Source organism: Panthera onca, chromosome D4 (genome assembly GCF_046562875.1).
Source record: "Panthera onca isolate mPanOnc1 chromosome D4, mPanOnc1 haplotype 2, whole genome shotgun sequence".
NCBI lineage: Eukaryota > Metazoa > Chordata > Mammalia > Carnivora > Felidae > Panthera > Panthera onca.
The window spans coordinates 51,990,034-52,008,311 of NC_138351.1; the positions used below are offsets into that span (position 1 = coordinate 51,990,034).

General features: G+C 34.5%; 1 protein-coding gene across 9 annotated transcripts in view; it reads right to left on the minus strand.

The window, feature by feature from the left end:
• LINGO2 (leucine rich repeat and Ig domain containing 2) overlaps positions 1 to 18,278 on the minus strand; it is a 1,156,543-nt gene that overhangs the window by 178,198 nt on the left and 960,067 nt on the right. Inside the window, exon 7 of one of the 9 annotated variants that reach the window (XM_060609540.3) lies at positions 17,819 to 17,903. The exons of 7 other annotated variants lie outside the window; for them this stretch is intronic. The gene's annotated coding sequence lies outside the window, so the exon portion shown is untranslated. Of the gene's footprint in view, positions 1 to 17,818; positions 17,907 to 18,278 lie in introns of all 9 variants that reach the window. One more of the 9 variants, XM_060609538.3, reaches the window with a different exon arrangement.

Here is an 18,278-nt window from a genome sequence, read left to right on the forward strand (position 1 = left end):
CAACACCTGAGAAACAAATAATCCAGGGAAGAAATGGGAAGAAGACATGAATAGACACTTTTCCAAAGAAGACATCCAGATGGCCAACAGACACATGAAAAGATGCTCAACATCATTCATCATCAGGAAAATACAAATCAAAACTATAATGAGATACCACCTCACACCAGTCAGAGTGGCTAAAATTAACAACTCAGGAAACAACAGATGTTGATGAGGGTGTGGAGAAAGGGGAACCCTCTTGCGCTGTTGTTGGGAATGCAAACTGGTGAAGCTGCTCTGGAAAACAGTGTGGAGGTTCCTCAAAAAATTAAAAAAAGAACTACCCCACGACCCAGCAATAGCACCACTAGGAATCTATCCAAAGGATACAGGAGTGCTGATTCAGAGGGGCACATGTACCCCAATGTTTATAGCAGTGCTTTCAACAATAGCCAAATTATGGAAAGAGCCTAAATGTTGATCAACTGATGAATGGATAAAGAAGATGTGGTTTATATATACAATGGAATACTACTTGGCAATGAGAAAGAATGAAATCCTGCCAATTGAAACAACATGGATGGAACTGGAAGATATTAAGCCAGGTGAAATAAGTCAGTCTGAGAAAGACAGATACCATGTTTTCACTCATATGTGGAATTTGAGAAAGTAAAGCAGAAGACCATGGGGGAAAGGAAGGGGAAAAATGTTTTCAAATAAAGAAGGAGGCAAACCATAAGAGACTCTTAAATATAGAGAACAAACTGAGGGTTTATGGGGGGATATGGGGGACAGGGGAAAATGGGTGATGAGCATTGAGGAGGGCAGTTGTTGGGGTGAGCACTGGGTGTTGTACGTAAGTGAATCACAGGAATCTACCCATGAAACCAAGAGCACACTTTATACACTCTATGTTAGCTAATTTGACAATAAATTATATTAAAAGAAAATAGCAACGCTACTAAAGCAACAAGACTCCTAGGACTTCACATTGCTTTTCACCCATTGTCAGGTGTAAGATAAGAGAAGCTCTATACTGAAGATTTGATAGAAAAGAAAGAAAAAGTAAAAATCAAAAGCAAAAATTAATAAGTTAGGGATAAAATCTATAGTTTGTTTTCTTAAGTTGTTTATTTATTTAGAGTGAGAGAGCAGTGGAAGGGCACAGAGAGAGGAGAGAGAATCCCAAGCAGGCTCTGCACTGTCAGCTCAAAGCCTGACATGGGACTCGAACTCATGAACCATGAGATCATGATTTGAGCCAAAACCAAGAGTTGGACACTTAGGTGACTGAACCATCCAGGGACTGCTATGGTTTGTAGTTTAAAAGAAACTAATAAAATAAATAACCACTAGCTAGTTTAATCTAGAAACACTAAGAAAGTACAAATACTGATCATAGTTTGAGAAGGGAAAGAATCTGAACTATAAAGAAAATTAAATGTTTCAAAGCCTAGATAAAATGATTGATTTTCTAGGAAAACATAAACTACCAAAATTGACATGAGAAGAGATAAAAACCCTAAACAGGTCAACAATCTTGAAGATATTAAGAATGTTGCCAAAAGTTACTTCCTGAAGTAGTGTCAAACTTAGTTGTAACATTAAATTGTTTTATCCTTAAAAGGAACACATAATTCTTATAATACTTAGGGTATTTCAGAAACTAATAAAGGCAGGTTTGTTATTTACAAAGGCAGAGAAACACTTAGACCAAACCCTGAGAAATCCAACACACTCAGATGAGATAACTATACACTAATTTCACTTACTATGACCAATGGAAAAAAAAACTTAAATAAAATTTAGCAGTATACTATGAAAATAATTAATTATGACCAAGTTGGGATTATTCTTGAAAAGCAAAGATATTTAAGTATTAGGATACCAATAACTGTAACTGACTCTTGGAGATCCATAGAGAGAGAGACCATATGATTCCTTTAATAGATGCTTAAGAGACATTTGATGACATCCAACATTCTTTCTTCATAAAAATCTTTAATAAATGAAGATTATATAATAATTAACTAAATATGAACTTATATTTATGCAGGAACACATACAGCTACATATACACTATATATATAAAATATCAAAGGTCAATACCATGTTTAGATTTAAAAGTGATATTCTAGAAGCAATGCTAATAAAATCAAGAGAACTTAAGCCTCTCTTTTATCACCAGTGATGTTTAACATTACTCTGGATATGCTAACAAATATAGCTAGACAATAGTATTATTATGATTAAATAAAATGTAATCATTTAAAGATGATATGATTATTACAACTAGAAAATCTAAAAGAATAAAATAAATTTGATTTTAACAGAACTTAGATTTTTTTTTTACATTGTAAACAATGACATGTAAGAAAATTTAATGAAAACAACCCTACTTACTATGGCAATAAGACCATAAAAATTCTTGAGAATGAACTTAAGAAATGTAGAGGTTGTAGAAATTATAAACTAATGAAGAACTGAATAGAGAAACATATTTTGTCCTTGGAATAGATGATTCAAAGTTGTAAAGATATCAACGTTTCCTACATTAATCTAGAAATGAGATGCTTCCTTCCCATAAAAATACCAACAAAACTAAAGAATTGATTTAGAAGACGAATACATAATAATGTACAGAAAAATCTTAAGTATAATGAAGGTTTATTAACTCTACCAAAGATAAGATCTATATTAGTAGATTATGGTACTTGTCAAATAAGAGATTGATCAATGTTTAGTCCTCAACTTAAGAGGGGACTCCAAAATAAATCCAAGTATGTATGGGAATTTAATGTGTTTAAAAATACATTTTAAAGTAGTAGGAAAATAGCTCTTAAGTAAATGTCACTAGGACAACTGGAAGCTATTTGAAACTAGTAAAGGTAGTACTTTACTTTATTCCTTATTCAAATTCCATAGTGGATCAAATGTTTAAACACAAAAATAAAAATACAAGAGTACTAGGAAAAAATGTAAGTGGATGTAACTTGGGGGTAGGAAATGCTTGGATTATGACAAAATCTTAGAGTCATAAAAACACTGATAGATTTAAATAATAAAAGTCAAAACCATCTATTAGTTTACCTTAAACAAATTGTTAATGACTTTGAAAAAATGTAGCTTAAAAATAATTAGAAGCCAATAGACTAATATCCATAATATATAAAATGCCTAAATATCAATGAGGAAAAAAGGTAAATAACTGGCAATGCTCAATATTAATAAAGTTATAAAAATAATGTATTTGTGATTAAAATACTGAAGTACGAATAAAATATTCCTCTTTTCCTTTATACTGGAGCTATGTTATTTGGCATCACCTATATCCTGGGGAGGCAAGGACAAAAAACAACAACAACAACAACAACAATAATGGAGAGTATACGTAAGGAATTCACACTGAAGAAAGCAAGTATGATTGACACAAGCAAGGCTTATCTCAGCTTCATGAATGGGGGGTCTACCAAGTACTTTCACATACACATTCATTTAGTGCTCAGATTATTTGTATTTAAAGATGACAAGAGTAATATTTAGAAAGGAAAGAAAGATCCACAATTAGTAATGGAGAATCAAGACTTGAAAGTGCTTCCATTACTCCATTTTATTGCTAGTGCTATGACAAACATCACTGTACAGTTAAGTGCTTCTGTTTGAAGATACACTATCTTTTTGGGGTATAGGGAAGGAAGAGGTGCATATGGGAGTTGGATGGCAAAATCCAAATTTCCATCTAAAACATGACTGTAGAGCCCATTTATTACCATAACAATTTATTTACTTGTGATATTTCTTCACTTATAAAGAAAAACTCAGACTTTGGGCCAGACTACTAAGACAGTTTGTCTACTCAAACTAAAGCTCACTCCCTTCCCTGTGGGGCCAAATTTCAATTTGTAAAGGCTATAAATCAAATATGAGCACATGCTGATCCAGATGTAAAAAAAATCCAGGAAAAAAATACGGTCTTTCCATTTCTGTATTGTTTGGTCTGTTTGGACACATACCTGTGAGTGGGTTTTTATTTATAGAGACACAGTACAGATTGTATATTATTTTCCTGTTATGGAAGAAATGAGGCTATATTCACAATGTACCATATTTCTGGGCATCAAAATTACCTTCTACCTGTATCAAATCCCTGTGTTTCCATAATGAAGAGAAAGTCTTTGTGTTCTAATGAATGATACTGTTCAATTTATCATCAAAGTTCATGAATTTCCATTTTGCAGCATTCCCTTTTCAAACACCTATGGACTTGCAATATGTGTTCCAACTACATTTACAGAGATAAGAATCTCATCCTAATAATGCCCTAATATTGGATTACAAGGAAGAACACAATATTGGGTTAAAATGAAAGAGTTTTTCTCAAATGAAGCAAATTGAAGAAACAAACTAACAACAGCCAACTGAACTTTTTTCATTTCTTACTTTTAGAAGTTTTAGAAATAATTTGCTTTATATTTCAATCACTAAATCCCTAAACTGTTAAAATGCAGAAGTAAAAAATATCAATATATGGCAACTGCTTATTGGATTTTAATTCTCCCCTGTGAATTCCAGTCAGAAATTCTCATTATTGGTACTTTATTTATTGGTAGTTTATTTATTTGTAGATATTCTATCTGAGAGCATTAAAATTCATTAAAGATAAAAAAATATGTAAACCATTGACAGGTAATGGTTTCCAGCTTTGGGGAAACAAGTTTACCTTAATAATATAATAAATTTACTCTATGAATTCAATTTCTCTATGCTTAGATTTCCCATAAATTTAACAGCAGAGATCATAGCCAGGAATCTACAAGTAATGGAAAACAAGGTCTCTGAGAAGCCACATGCTAAATCAAAGGATCAGTCATGAAAAGTTATGCCCACAAGAGGGGTCCCTATGTTCTCAACGAAACTTTAACTTTCTTCGCACACAATCCTAAAAAGTCCTATTTCCTCACATCCACTCTTACCTCCTTCTTTTTATACAATGGTCAGAGTGGTCTTTGTAGGATAAAAATGTGATAATGCTACACCCTGCTTGACATAGAATATGCCCAATATATGTTTGTAGAAATAAAATTTTTAAAAATATGCTCTACTGAAATGGTATAATATTAAATCACATGGAGATGTATATAACTGCTTACAATTATAAGACAAAAATAGATTCTGGATTTGTGGAAATAGAGGGTATAAGGTAGTTTAGCTAGATGACTAACCACTACTGATTGGAATCTCTTATTTGTAATTATTCACTAAAAATAGAAAAAAAAAAAACATCTCTATTGCAACAAGTTTCTAAGAAGTTTTGGGACTTATTCCCTTTTCCTCTTATGTGCTTCTTAAATATACATTGAAGAGACAGTTTCAGACATGGTGGCTTCACAATATAGAATATTCTCCATAAACTGAGAACAGGCCAAAAGATGCTACTCCCTTTAATAGAAACCAACAGTAGTCGATATAATTCAGTGACAGCAACCACTACCAGGTATGGTTTTTAAATATGCAGTAGCTTCGATTAGCATTGTTAAAGAATAACTACCCATCAGGCAATGTGCTAGGCATTTTAAAAATATATTCTCTCATTCAGTCACAAAATACTCACATCTATCTTATCACACAGGCATTTTAATTCCCATTTTGCGAATGAAAGTCAGAGACTCAACTGCTCTTAGTGAAAATAAGATGTCTGCTGAATCTCTGGTAAATCAAAATATCATTAGCATGATTTTCTGTGACATCATAAAGGAAATGGATTGCTAATTTGCATTGAGTCTAGGAAAATGAAAATCAGCCAGGTATAATATTAGCATTAAGCCAGTAATATCCAGAGAAGAGTCTCTGCATCAGGTAGATGATGGAGCATTCCACCTGCTAAAAATAAATAAATGAACTCTTTAATGGAACAAGATGTACCTTTAGACTGCTTGGGTACATTTTAACACTAATGATAATGATAATGCTAACTAATATTGCAACTTAGGGGCACTTTCTATGAATCTCACACTGGGCTCTGTTTATATGTGTTATTTAAGTAGTTCAACTCTTTCTTAGAAGTTATTTTTACATTTTTAGATGAAAAGACTAAAGATCAGGTAGCTTAAAATAATCTCTTAGAGGAACAGAAGTTTTGGATGAAGGCTTCTGTGATTCCAAACTCTGTGTTCTTTACTTCTAGCACATGAACTCCCTGAACAACTGTCTGAAGATATCATATCTCTGTCTTTGCATGACCATGTGCTCACCAAAACTCCTGGTTATCCATATGGCTTCCCACATACTTGACCGAGATATCATCCTAGATAATGAACACTCAAGCTCTTTGAAGGCAGTTATCCTTATTGTAGATAAATGTACTGGCCTTCTTAGTTTACTCCTCTAGAGTAAGCTTAGTGACAGATATTCAGTCCCTCAGTCTCAGAATTCTGGGAGCAAATTAAAGAATTAAATTTTTGAGGTTGAGTATCTCCAGAACAGAAAGACCACACCCATGCAAACCCCTGACACTCGGGTATCTCTTTTTGAAAACTGGGGTTTATAATCAGTCATTTTGTCACGTTCTGCAGACAATGGAAGACCATCTGATGAAGTGCCCCATATCCAAGCCAAGTTTATCAACAAGAATTTCTTGAGAAGAGATCTTTATATTAGAAGCACAAGCCTCTGATATGCCAATGAAGAGTTCCTGGGTAAAAGAAAAGATACTCAAAGATGGTTAGATAGGGGCACCTGTGTGGCTCAGTCGAGCATCTGACTTTGGCTCAGGTCTCACAGTTCTTGAGTTCGAGCCTCACATTGGGATTGCTGCGGTCAGCACAGAGCCCACTTTGGATCTTCTGTTCCCCTCTCCCTCTCTCTCTTTCAAAAAAATAAATAAAACATTAAAAAAAGAAGGTTAGACAAAGGAGGGTTTCTTAAGGTTGTTGGGGGATTCTGGAGGCCAAGGGAAGCTGGCTTCACTTCTACTATCCATTTCCTTTCTCAGCATTCATAGGGTCTTTCCTTCCATTTGCCAGTTTCTCTCTCTCGAAATTGGATTAAAAGTACCTCAGAGCTCATCAGAGCATGTCTAATAGACAAGGCCATGGCAGCGGGCACTGAAGGACCATTAGGTCATACACAGGAGAGGATTACCCTTGCAGTTGCTATTTCCACTTACAGCTTCTCTATATAGGTATACAGTAATTCCTGAAGAGAAGTTACACAGGGGAGGAATCCATGCAGTCAGTATTCAGCTAAGCAACTGTCCTTCACACAGTATGTGCTAAGGAAGAAGCTCATTTTGCTTCCAAAGTGTCTGTGTGTGTGTGTGTGTGTGTGTGTCTGTGTGTATAATAGAAAGGTATACAATACATAAAAAGGTCAGAGCAAGGAGAAAAGAGTATAATAAAGCAAAGCTAAATTAGAAGCTGCATGGACATGTACATGAGGACAGACTTGAATAATCAATAAATTCTCAGAGAATCCATCACTTTCATGCCTGGTTTAAGGAGATAACGGCTTCACAGATGTATCAAAATGATGGCTGAAAACATTTATTTTGCTACCTAGATTATCAATTGGCATATATAATAAAGTATTTAATTTTGTTCTATGAATTCTTTAAAAAAGTTGTCTATACAAGGTTTCTAGGCATTATAAATGAGGTAAATGCACAGAGAATTAAAATTCTGGAACTATGTTATGGCATATTTTAAAGTCAAAGTCCTCTCAGCTAAAAAAAAAAAGTAATAAATTCTTTGTTTCAAATAAGTTTTAATTGGTGTATGTGCAGATTTATTTTTTTTAGATAACTGACATATGAACCATTTTTCTGATATTAAATTTTATTAGAATAAAAAGATTACTAAAAAAATACACATGAAATTTTAAATTCCTTGATAACTTTCTGGGATTTCCAAGGAGGATTTGGAAGTCTGATCAACAAGAACCAAATGGCATGTTTCCTGCTTTACCTGATTACTTAGCTAAATAAAGACAGTAACATTTATTTCAACTATGTTTCAGGTAACTAAGAACATCTGCTATAATTGAACACAGACAGTTCCTTTGTCCTCTCTTGTAAGATAGCCTATTACCTACAGTTGTGGGGTAACTGAGATTTTTTTTTTTTTAACTATGAAAAGGTGACTGATATTTGTTCAAAACAGAGAGCTGACTGGAAGCTCTGAACCCAGACCCATTGAATGGGAGATGTTGGTTCATTTGATTGCTGACATCATATTATGAGTGCCTAACAACTTCCGGGGAATGTGCTGCCTTATAAAAGGGAATCTACAGCAATTGTGAAAAAAATTAATTACTCTAGGACATTAAGGTTAATAGGATCATTGTCTAATGTTCTAAGAGGCAGGGAAGATCTGCTGAACTGAGCATGTCAGGATATTAATTGCACTGATTGGAGTCTATTGGAGTCCAACAGAAATAGTGTCCACCTCGTGTGGTATCTCAAGAGAGGGCTCTGGCTTACAGTGATTTCTGTGAAGTGGCCCATTCATTAAAGGGGATGATGGTCCTGTAGACCTATCACATTAAAAAATAAAAGGAATGAGAAAAAAATTCTAGTGCTAACTTATTTGTTGCCTCACCAATGTTCAGTAATTGGACAAAATTTCATCCTAATTATCTGCTACTTTTCTGTTCCTTTATATCAGGCTCTACTCATCAATTCACATGGCTAAATTGTCCCATAAAGACAAAAATCAGTATTTGTCTTTTATTTATTTTTTATAATTTGTCTTTTCTGTTACACCTTTGCTTCTACTGTTTGCTCTTCATATCTATGATTTGATACTCTACAAATGTGAATTAATTCATTCTTCCCTACCCATTCATTTACTTACCAAATATTTAATGATGGTTTCTAAAGAGGGGTACATTTTTCATATTTTGTTCATTATTGTACTTTCAGTGTCTGGCACTATAATGGTTACTGTATGAAAGAATGAATGAATGACCGAATGAACTTAGTGTCAAGCACCATACTGACTGCTGGTTTTTGGCTCCATACCCCAGTTTATTGGTCTCTTTGATACTATCCTTTGTTTCCCTTCCTAGCATTTTAGACATTCATACCCACGACCAGTATTTGATGTTATTCCATCTTCCAATTTTGATCTTTCCAGTGTTTGCAGAAGGGGACTTAAATCTGGCCTCACAGAATCTCATCCATTGCATCAATAGCTTGACCAATGTTCAGCCAAAGGTTGAAGAACATGGAAGGCAAGGTTAAGATCACAATATAAATGCATAATATTTACATAGAGAAATTTCTAATAGGCTTTCAGTTGTATAAATATATCTTTGGGCCCTAAGATTTCTCAAGGAAAGTCTATTGTTCCCTAGTCCCCCAGCACCACTTGGGGGTAAAAGAGACTTAAAGTATAGAGAAAAGGCATTTGGATGCATGATGATATGAATACCATTAAGAGCAAAAAAATGTTGGCTGGGAACTTGAATATTGTTATCCAGGTTATTTTGCCAATTAACATACACAGCATTTAAGTGCAACTAATGATTTTTCATTGAAAGCAAGTGAAAGTACTTAAACACAAACTCATTAAAAATCATTCAGCACCAGTACCAACCAAAAGATAGTATTATCCTCATTTGCTGATGAAAAAACATGAGACAAAAATCAGGTAATCCTCCTCAAACTAGAAAGGAAGTCCATTATTACAATTTCTCACCTTCATTTATATTGCAAATCAAGTGAGAAGGATTCATGTATAATAGCAACCAGCTAGCAGAGAGTAACTTTCCAGGATGCAGAATTCAGACACCATTTATCTCCTCTCATAGGCAGATTCTGGGAGACTATTACCAAATGCTACTTTAGAACTTTTCACCTTTGGCAGTTTTCACCATTTCATTACATCTCTGTAAAAACTTGCATTTTCTATTTTATTCACTACTAACAATCCATTCCTTCCAGTTAAACTTTACCCAAAAACAGTATTCATAATTTTCCCAAAGTTTCATAAAACAGTGTTCCTCAAAATGTTTCACTATTATGTGTTAGAATGGCTATTATCAAAATGACAAAAGAGAGCAAGTGTTGGTGAGGCTCCTCAAAAATTAGAAATAGAGCTGCCATATGATTCATCAATACCACTTTTGGACAAATATTTAAAGGACAAGCAGTCAGTATCTTGCAGAGATATCTGCACCCATATATCCATTACAGCGTTATTTATAACAGCCAAGATATGGAAATAACCTAAATGTCCATGGGTGGGTGAATAAAGAAACATAATATATATATTCACAGACACACACACATATACACATACACAGTGGAATATTATTCAGCTTTAAAAAAGAAACCTTGCCATTTGCAACAACATAGATGAACTTGGTAGACATTATGTTAAATGAAATAAACCAGATCTAGAAAGACAAATACTCCATGACCTCATTTATATGGGGGATTTAAAAATGTTGAACTTATAAAAGCAAAGAGTAAAATGGTGGTTGCCAGGGGCTGGGAGGGTAGGGGAAAGGAGTAAATGTTTGTCAAAGGGTACAAACTTCAAGCTACAACGTGAATAAGTTCTGGGGATCTAATGTACAACGTGGTGATTATAGTTAATAAAACTGTATTAAATAGTTGAAACTTGCTCATTGAGTTGGTCTTAAGTGTTCTTAGTATACACACACACACATGCAAAAGAAACCATAATTATATGAAGTGATATGGTAATTAGTTTGAGAGCAATAATTTCACTCTATATGCATATCAAAACATCACCTTGTATACCTGAAATACATATTTTTTAAAATTTTCTAAGTATGCCACAACAAAACAGCCAACCCCTCATCCTCACCTCTGCTCTTTGAATCTAATAAAGCTTCAACCTCTAAAGCTCACTTACTCAAATAACTGCTAGCTCCCTTACCTCACATCTTCTACCTTTGGCATAAAGGAAGTCATCTTAAATTCCAGAAACTGGTTGAAAAATTACAGGAAAAGCCTGATTCACCTGGCTTGGGTCAGATACACAGCAGATCAACAAACTGGAGCTACTGAGGCAGAGAAATGGTGTAATACAGAAATTCTCTCAGAACCACATGGCTTTAGTCAAGGAGTAAGCCTTTCCCCACTGCAGGACAGAATACTAGGGAGATCCAACAGCAGTAACAAGTCTACTACATGGCTTATTTTAATATGAAATGTAATCATTCCTTTACTATACATTGCACTCTGCATTTCAGGAAGATATTTTATATTTTTTTTCTGCATTATTTGTATCTTCTTATGTATTACTCTCTACTCTGGAGATGACTGGATGGTGGCAGTCTGGGTGGGGTTCTGGGATCCCAGCAATTGCCCATAGAAGCTATTGCTTACATGTGGCTTAGAGAGGTGCATGTTAACTAAACAAAAAATACAGGATGGCACGGTGAAGAATGATAGGGAGACTACCTTTTGGTGCATGATTCAACACCGGTGAGGATAAGGTGTCAGGAGTTGCTTGTGGAAGGCCAAGTGCTGAAACATTCTAAGTAACAGGTTTAGAGGTTTAGATTTTATTCTTTAGGCAACACAGATACATCAGAAATTTTAGAGATGGAAGTTACACTTATATTCATGTTTCAGAAAACAATTCTAGCAAAAATGTGTATGGCCAATTAGAGGGACAAGAAACCAGAGGCAAAAGATTACTTTAATAAGTTTATTATAAATATTACACACATTTGAGAGACATTGAAAAGGAGGCATCCACATAATCTGGAGCTAACTGGTAGTTAAGAAAAGAGCAATAGTCAAAGGTAAGACAGACTTTGAGCTACAGGGGGAACATCAGGCTAAGAGGTTAAAATTAGTAGATACTTAATGTAACCTGAAATTAATGAGTTGTAAATTGAAACTCTTTCTGTCCTTTTTAAATAGACCATAAAGATATTTGAAATAATCTTTTTTTTTAAGTCATCTATACACCCAGTGGAAGGCTTGAACCTACAACCCTGAGATCAAGAGTTGCATGCTCCACCAATTGAGCCAGCCGGGTAGATATTTGAAATAATGCTATGGTTAAAATTTTTCCAAAGGACAGAAGAGTCTAAAATTCACTCAAAATAACCTTTTGAATTCAGATGGTAAGATTCGGGAGAAGTGAGTCACAAGGCCTAAAAGTAATGTGTGATGGTACCATATGTTGCTTCTCTTAATAACTTTTTTACTTGTTCTTAAAGACAAAAATAAATAAAAATAAAAATACATGTTCAAATATCCATCAACAATATCAAGAGTACAGATCATGGTGGATAGTTACTTTTCCTTTGTGGACTACAGAGTCTGCCTAATTCAATAATCATTACCACACATACCACAATCCTACAGCCCAATTTTCTGCCTAAACAAGCTCCAACTTGCCTATTTACAATTCACTGGATTTTATTAAAACTCTATTAACAATTGTTCAACTGATTTGACTTCTTGGTATAAGTAACAAAGTCCACAACAGCCTGGAATTAAGATGTGTTTGGCCCTGACTTGTAACATTGATCAAGTTGCAACCAAGGAGGTCAGCTTTCATTTGTTCAGGAAATGATTCTGCCTGTATCTTTATCTAAGCCAAAAATGTCAAATTAATCAGGAAGGAAACTTAATAAATGTTGGGAATTATTCTTTGCTTAAATTCAATAAAAAAAAAAAATGAAGCCCTATTTCACTAGTGGTATCATAGGTAAATGTTATTAAAAGTGACAACTCTAAAAAAAAAAAAAAAAAAAAAAAAAAAAAAAAAAAAAAAAAAAAAAAAAGTGACAACTCTAAAGAAATATCTGGTGCCTATCTAAATTGTTCATTTTCATTTGAACTACAGGTATATATTTTGACCTCTGCAAATGCTTTATAAACTTAGGATTCATGATATTTCATTCACATGAATGAAATTCTAGTGAATTTGTATTCACTGGATATTTACAGATCAGTGGCAATGTGTCAGGCACTATGGTAAAATATAAGATGATAATAATGAGTATATTAATAAAAAGTAATTTTTCATGTTACTATTTGCCAGAAAATTCTAAGAATTTCTCATGTATTTATCATTAACTTTCCTTAAAAATGTTATGAGATTTGGAAACTTTTATTACCTCTGTTTTATAGATGAAAATACAAATGCAAAGTAATTTGCTCAATGATACATAGCTTTAAAAGTATGGAAGCTGTAATTTTGAACCAGATTAATTGTTTCTAAAGTCATTCTATGGTAAAAGATGAATAATGATGAATTACACTGGAGCATGACAAATAAATGTCTTGAGAGCACACAAAAAAATCATCTTGACATCCAGCAATCAGGAAAGCCATCAGGGAGGTAACATAGGCAAAGTGTCTGGATAGTTTTATGCCTTTGAGGTGGCTGGTCCACTCCCACATACATGGTTAGCAGGCACCATACCATCAGGATAAGTTCTTGACATCCTGTCTGTAGGTATGAGCACCAAATCTTGAGCAACTCTCTCAACTCTCCTGACCCAGTTCCATATGCCCTTTGCTCCCTGTCTCGTTAGTATATTGACAGAAGACTTTCACTCATCATATGTAATATTGCTGGCCATTTCTCCTCCACTAACAATTTTGTCTTTCAACTTGAGTTTGACACCCACAGGTTCCTTGGTACAGTTTTGTCTAGAGTCATTTGGACTCCGCTACAGTGAAGCACCAACCTCATCCCTGTGCAACTCTTAGGCTGGGACAGTCTTCTTCCCAGTTAATCTCTTGGACAAGAAAGTAGACATGGAGTCCTCTTAATTTTTCATTGTTAGTTTTTCTAATTTTGACAAAGCTACTTTGAGTGCAAACCCAGATTTCTAAAATAAGAACAAGTGCAGTCATAAAGTTTACCATCTCTCTAAAGAACAATGTTTTTTTATAGTTCACTGTACAACATTTGCTCAAAACAGAAGTGAATCAATAGTATTTTATTGGTCTCTTTCATGCTAACTCTTTGTTAATGGCACACTAAATCTTGTTACTTTGTTGAACTTCATTGCAGAGACCCTATAACATGTATTGGGATATCCAGGGCCCAAAGTTTGGGGTTAAGGAGTCTGATTGTGGAGGAAGGTCAAGTACAAAAAGGATGGGAGATAATTCTTGGATCACTTTCCACTACTCCTGGTTTTACACAAAAGATGCTTCGTTTTGTTCAAGTCATACAGTAGCCTAACCAAAAAATCTGCATTCCCAAATACATTATTACCATGCTGCTCCCCATTCATTTTCAGGTGTAGGGGAAAGCAAAGTAAATGTGATAAAATGAATGATGAAAATAAAAAAAAAAAATCATTGAGCCTGTAAAGCTTGTGGTTTTACCTATAATTGTTTTCCATTTCTTCCTTATCCATTTTGAACTGGCATTTTTTTCCTCTAGAAAGCTGAGGAAGGCTTCTTTTCAATGACTTTAACTATTTTCCTCTCTCCATTTGCCAAATCTAAGTATACTGAAGGAATTTCATACTTAATGATTAGAATTGATCACTAAATTTGCTAGCTCTGAAAACATAATCTATTTTCTATATCAAAAACTTTATTTTTCTTCACAATCCCAGCCTAATGGGAAAACAAAACGAAGAGAATAGTCTAAAAAAAAAATCAAAGCAATTCAATGGAACTATTATTTACCAAACACAAAACCACCAAACACATCAATAATATGCCTCTTACCCTTTAGGCATCACCTTCCAAAACATACTTATAATTTTCATGCATTTATTCATTTAACAAACGTCCCGCCCCCAAAACCAACTATAAACCAAACATTGTGCTAAGTACAGAGCATATGGAGATGAAAAAGACATAGCTTTTGTCTACAAGGAGCTTCTAAACAAGAAAAAGAAACCAAGTACTCACAATATAGTGGATCCAACAAATTTGTTTTCTGGAGCCTGACTGCTTGTGTATAACTCTTGGTTTTGTTACTTACTAGCTCTCTCAACCTCAGCTTCCTCAGTGAGGAAAGAAAGATATAGAAGGGTTCTCATCCCATGTGTTTGTTGTTAAGATTAAATGAAATAAGGTGCACATGCTTCGAGCAGTAACTATCTCACAGGGATCAAGAATTAATTATTATTGTGAACAATTGCTACTTCACAATACTAAAACACTCTCACATGCACTCACAAAGGTTTAGAAGCCATGGGGCATTCAAACACAGTGGTTCAATGGAGAGATGATTTATTTTTATTTGGTGTTAGAAGGATGCTCAGGAAGACTTTAGGGCATTTGTGGCAGACAGTAAAGAAAGAATGTGATTATAATTTATTGAGATGAGGCAGGACACAGGAGATGGATTTGTTTTTTATTTTATTTTGAGAATGGAATAAGTGTTGCTTTCCAGAACTGTAGAATTTGACACACCCCCCCCCCCCAAATATCTAATGGGGTTTTCTCTAATCAATGGTATTAGCAATTTTTTTCTTTCTTTCTTTTTTTTTTCTTTCCCAAATTCTAAACTTGGGTTCTTCTATCTGGTGGAAAAACAAATGGGCTTTTAGATTCTATCAAGTCCTGTCTAAATTAAGAATAACTACTACTACTTCTGCTACTAGTCTGTGCTAGTTTATTTACCTACTTGGATGTGACTCTTTTGGGGTATCTACTGAACACCAAAGATGGTCAATGATTTCTAATTGATTATGGTGAGAGAAAAGTCTGGTTGTAGCTCATGCCATTATGGCTAAAGCAGAAATTGTTCAAATTGGCATCTGATGGATTTAAAAATATCCCAGGTGACTCTAATAGAAAGCCAAGTTTGCAAACAATTAGTTTAGGCATAGTAGTCATCTCCTTCCCTATGCATTTGGAAAGTTCTTCATAGGAGTAAGGAGGTGGTTTTTCTAGCCAGTTTAAGTGATTATATGAATGGTTGGAGCCAAGACCTAAAGATTTCTGGGACTTAAATTGCACTAAAGTAAAGCAATGGGAATATACATGCTCTACACTTGGACAATATAAATAAATAAACTGTCAGTTCCATCTGCACACAGTAGGAGATGTTCTCACAAACGACATTAGAATAACCATGTGTGGTTTTGCCACCCAGTATTCCTTCAGATGTCTTATCCTTGAGACATACCTTATCCCATTTAAAAATGAACCACAAGAAAAAAAAAAGTTAGAGAGGGAGGGAGGCAAACCATAAGAGACTCTCAAAAACTGAGAATAAACTGAGGGTTGATGGGGGGTGGGAGGGAGGGGAAAGTGGGTGATGGGCATTGAGAAGGGAACCTGTTGGGATGAGCACTGGGTGTTGTATACAAACCCAATTTAACAATAAATTTCATATTAAATAAATAAATAAATAAATAAATAAAATTAATATATAATGCAAGATATAAAATAATGTATAAATAAATAAATAAGAACTATATATCTGCATCTATGAGTTCAATTCTTTCAAGCTTTTAACAGGCAAACAAAATACCCTGTCCAAACAAAATAAAAAAAATACAAACTTCTATGACTCATATATGCACTAACATTTTGTAATCATGTCTTAAAGGATATGAAGAGCTTTATCATTTTCCTTATTATTATTTTTTTAAGTAGTCTACATGCCCAGCATCCAGCCCAATGTAGGGCTTGAACTCACGACCCTGAGACAAAGACCTGAGCTGAGATCAAGAGTTGGAGGCTTAACCGACTGGGGCACCCAAGTGCCCCCCTTATTTTTGATTTGTATATTTTGAAAATTTAACTCATTCTTCCATAGAGTTGAGGCAGCAGCACACAGAACAAAAAAATACCAGATCAGCCATTACCCATACACTAATTTTTTTTGGCTAACATTGGAATATTCTTTAAAATAAGTAGAGTTGGTGAGAGACAGTAAAGGGCAATTTTTTTTTGTATAAAAGATTTATTTTCATTGTATTTGAAATATAGTAGTCCAGAAGCCAAAATGAAGCTTTTAGAAATGAAGACTTACTGGGGAAAAAAAACCCAGAAGAAAATATATTTAATAATAACATATAATAAGTATAGGGGTTCTAACTTATTGATTCTTTCAAAATTATTCATTATTTTATCCATTCAAAAATTATTAATCAACTGCCTATTGTGTCTAGGCACCATTCTAGATTCTGATTCTAGATTGTGATAATGTAGCAATGAATAAAATAGACAATATCCCTGTCTTTATGGGGCTTGCAATTTATTAGGGGGACAGACATGAGGCAAATAAATAAATATATGTAATATATAGTTAAGGACATAGACTATACAATATGGAAGCCAGAACTGAAAGATGAAATGGCAGCTGGAAGGGAGAGTGAGGTAAAAAATGAGTTATCTGCTTTGTTTTGTTTATTTATTTACCAAGTGAAAGAAATCATAGCATGAACTTTGCTCTGGAATTCTTTCTGTCTGGATTGCTTTTTTTCCCCCGAACACAAATCTAATTTTCTTATATGCTTTGCTCAAATGTCATCTTTTCAGTGAGGCCTTTACTGATCATCTTATTTAAGATTGTGCCCCTCTCCACCTATCAGCACTCCCTATCTGATCTATATCTTCTATATTTTAATTACTGCTTTTGGTTATTATCTGCCTTAGCCCCACAACAATCCAAGCTCCATGAGGGCAAGAATTACTTTCTGTTATGTTCACTGCTGAATCCCCAGCGATTTCAACAGTTCCAGACATATACCTGGTATTAAATACATACATCTGAATGAATGTTTGAATGAATTAACAAATAAGCAGCCAGCAGAGTGTTTTAACATATAGGCGAGGCAAGGAAAGGACATCGGTTGGGGTGAACATAATGAACACTACAATGAACAATGGACAATAATAGTCTCTGCCATCAGTACCCACCTTCTAGTGACTGGAAATAAACAGACAATCCTACTCCAATGTGATGAAAGTTCTGGGTGTTCTGGAAACACAGGAATTTCCTCCTCTGCTGTGAAATGAAGACAAGCTAATTGAGATGGGGTAATAGCTAAATGAAGACTTGAATATTAGAGCTACCCAGGTGAGGAAAGGCAGAGAGAACAGCATGTGCAAAGTAACTGATGATAAGGGAGAGCTTGCTACCTTATGGGAACTGTAAATATTTGAGGGTAGCGGAAGTTTACAGGGTATTTTAGGACACCCTGAACATAAAGGACTTGATGCAGAGGACAAGCGAGAGTCACTGAAGGGTTTTACATAGGGAGTCACAAGATCATATCTGTAATGTTGGAGAGAATGATTGGAATGTGGATACTAGCAATAGTTAACTTGGCATTAGGTGATAGTGGACTCAACCTACATAGTGGCATTAAGGGTGGGA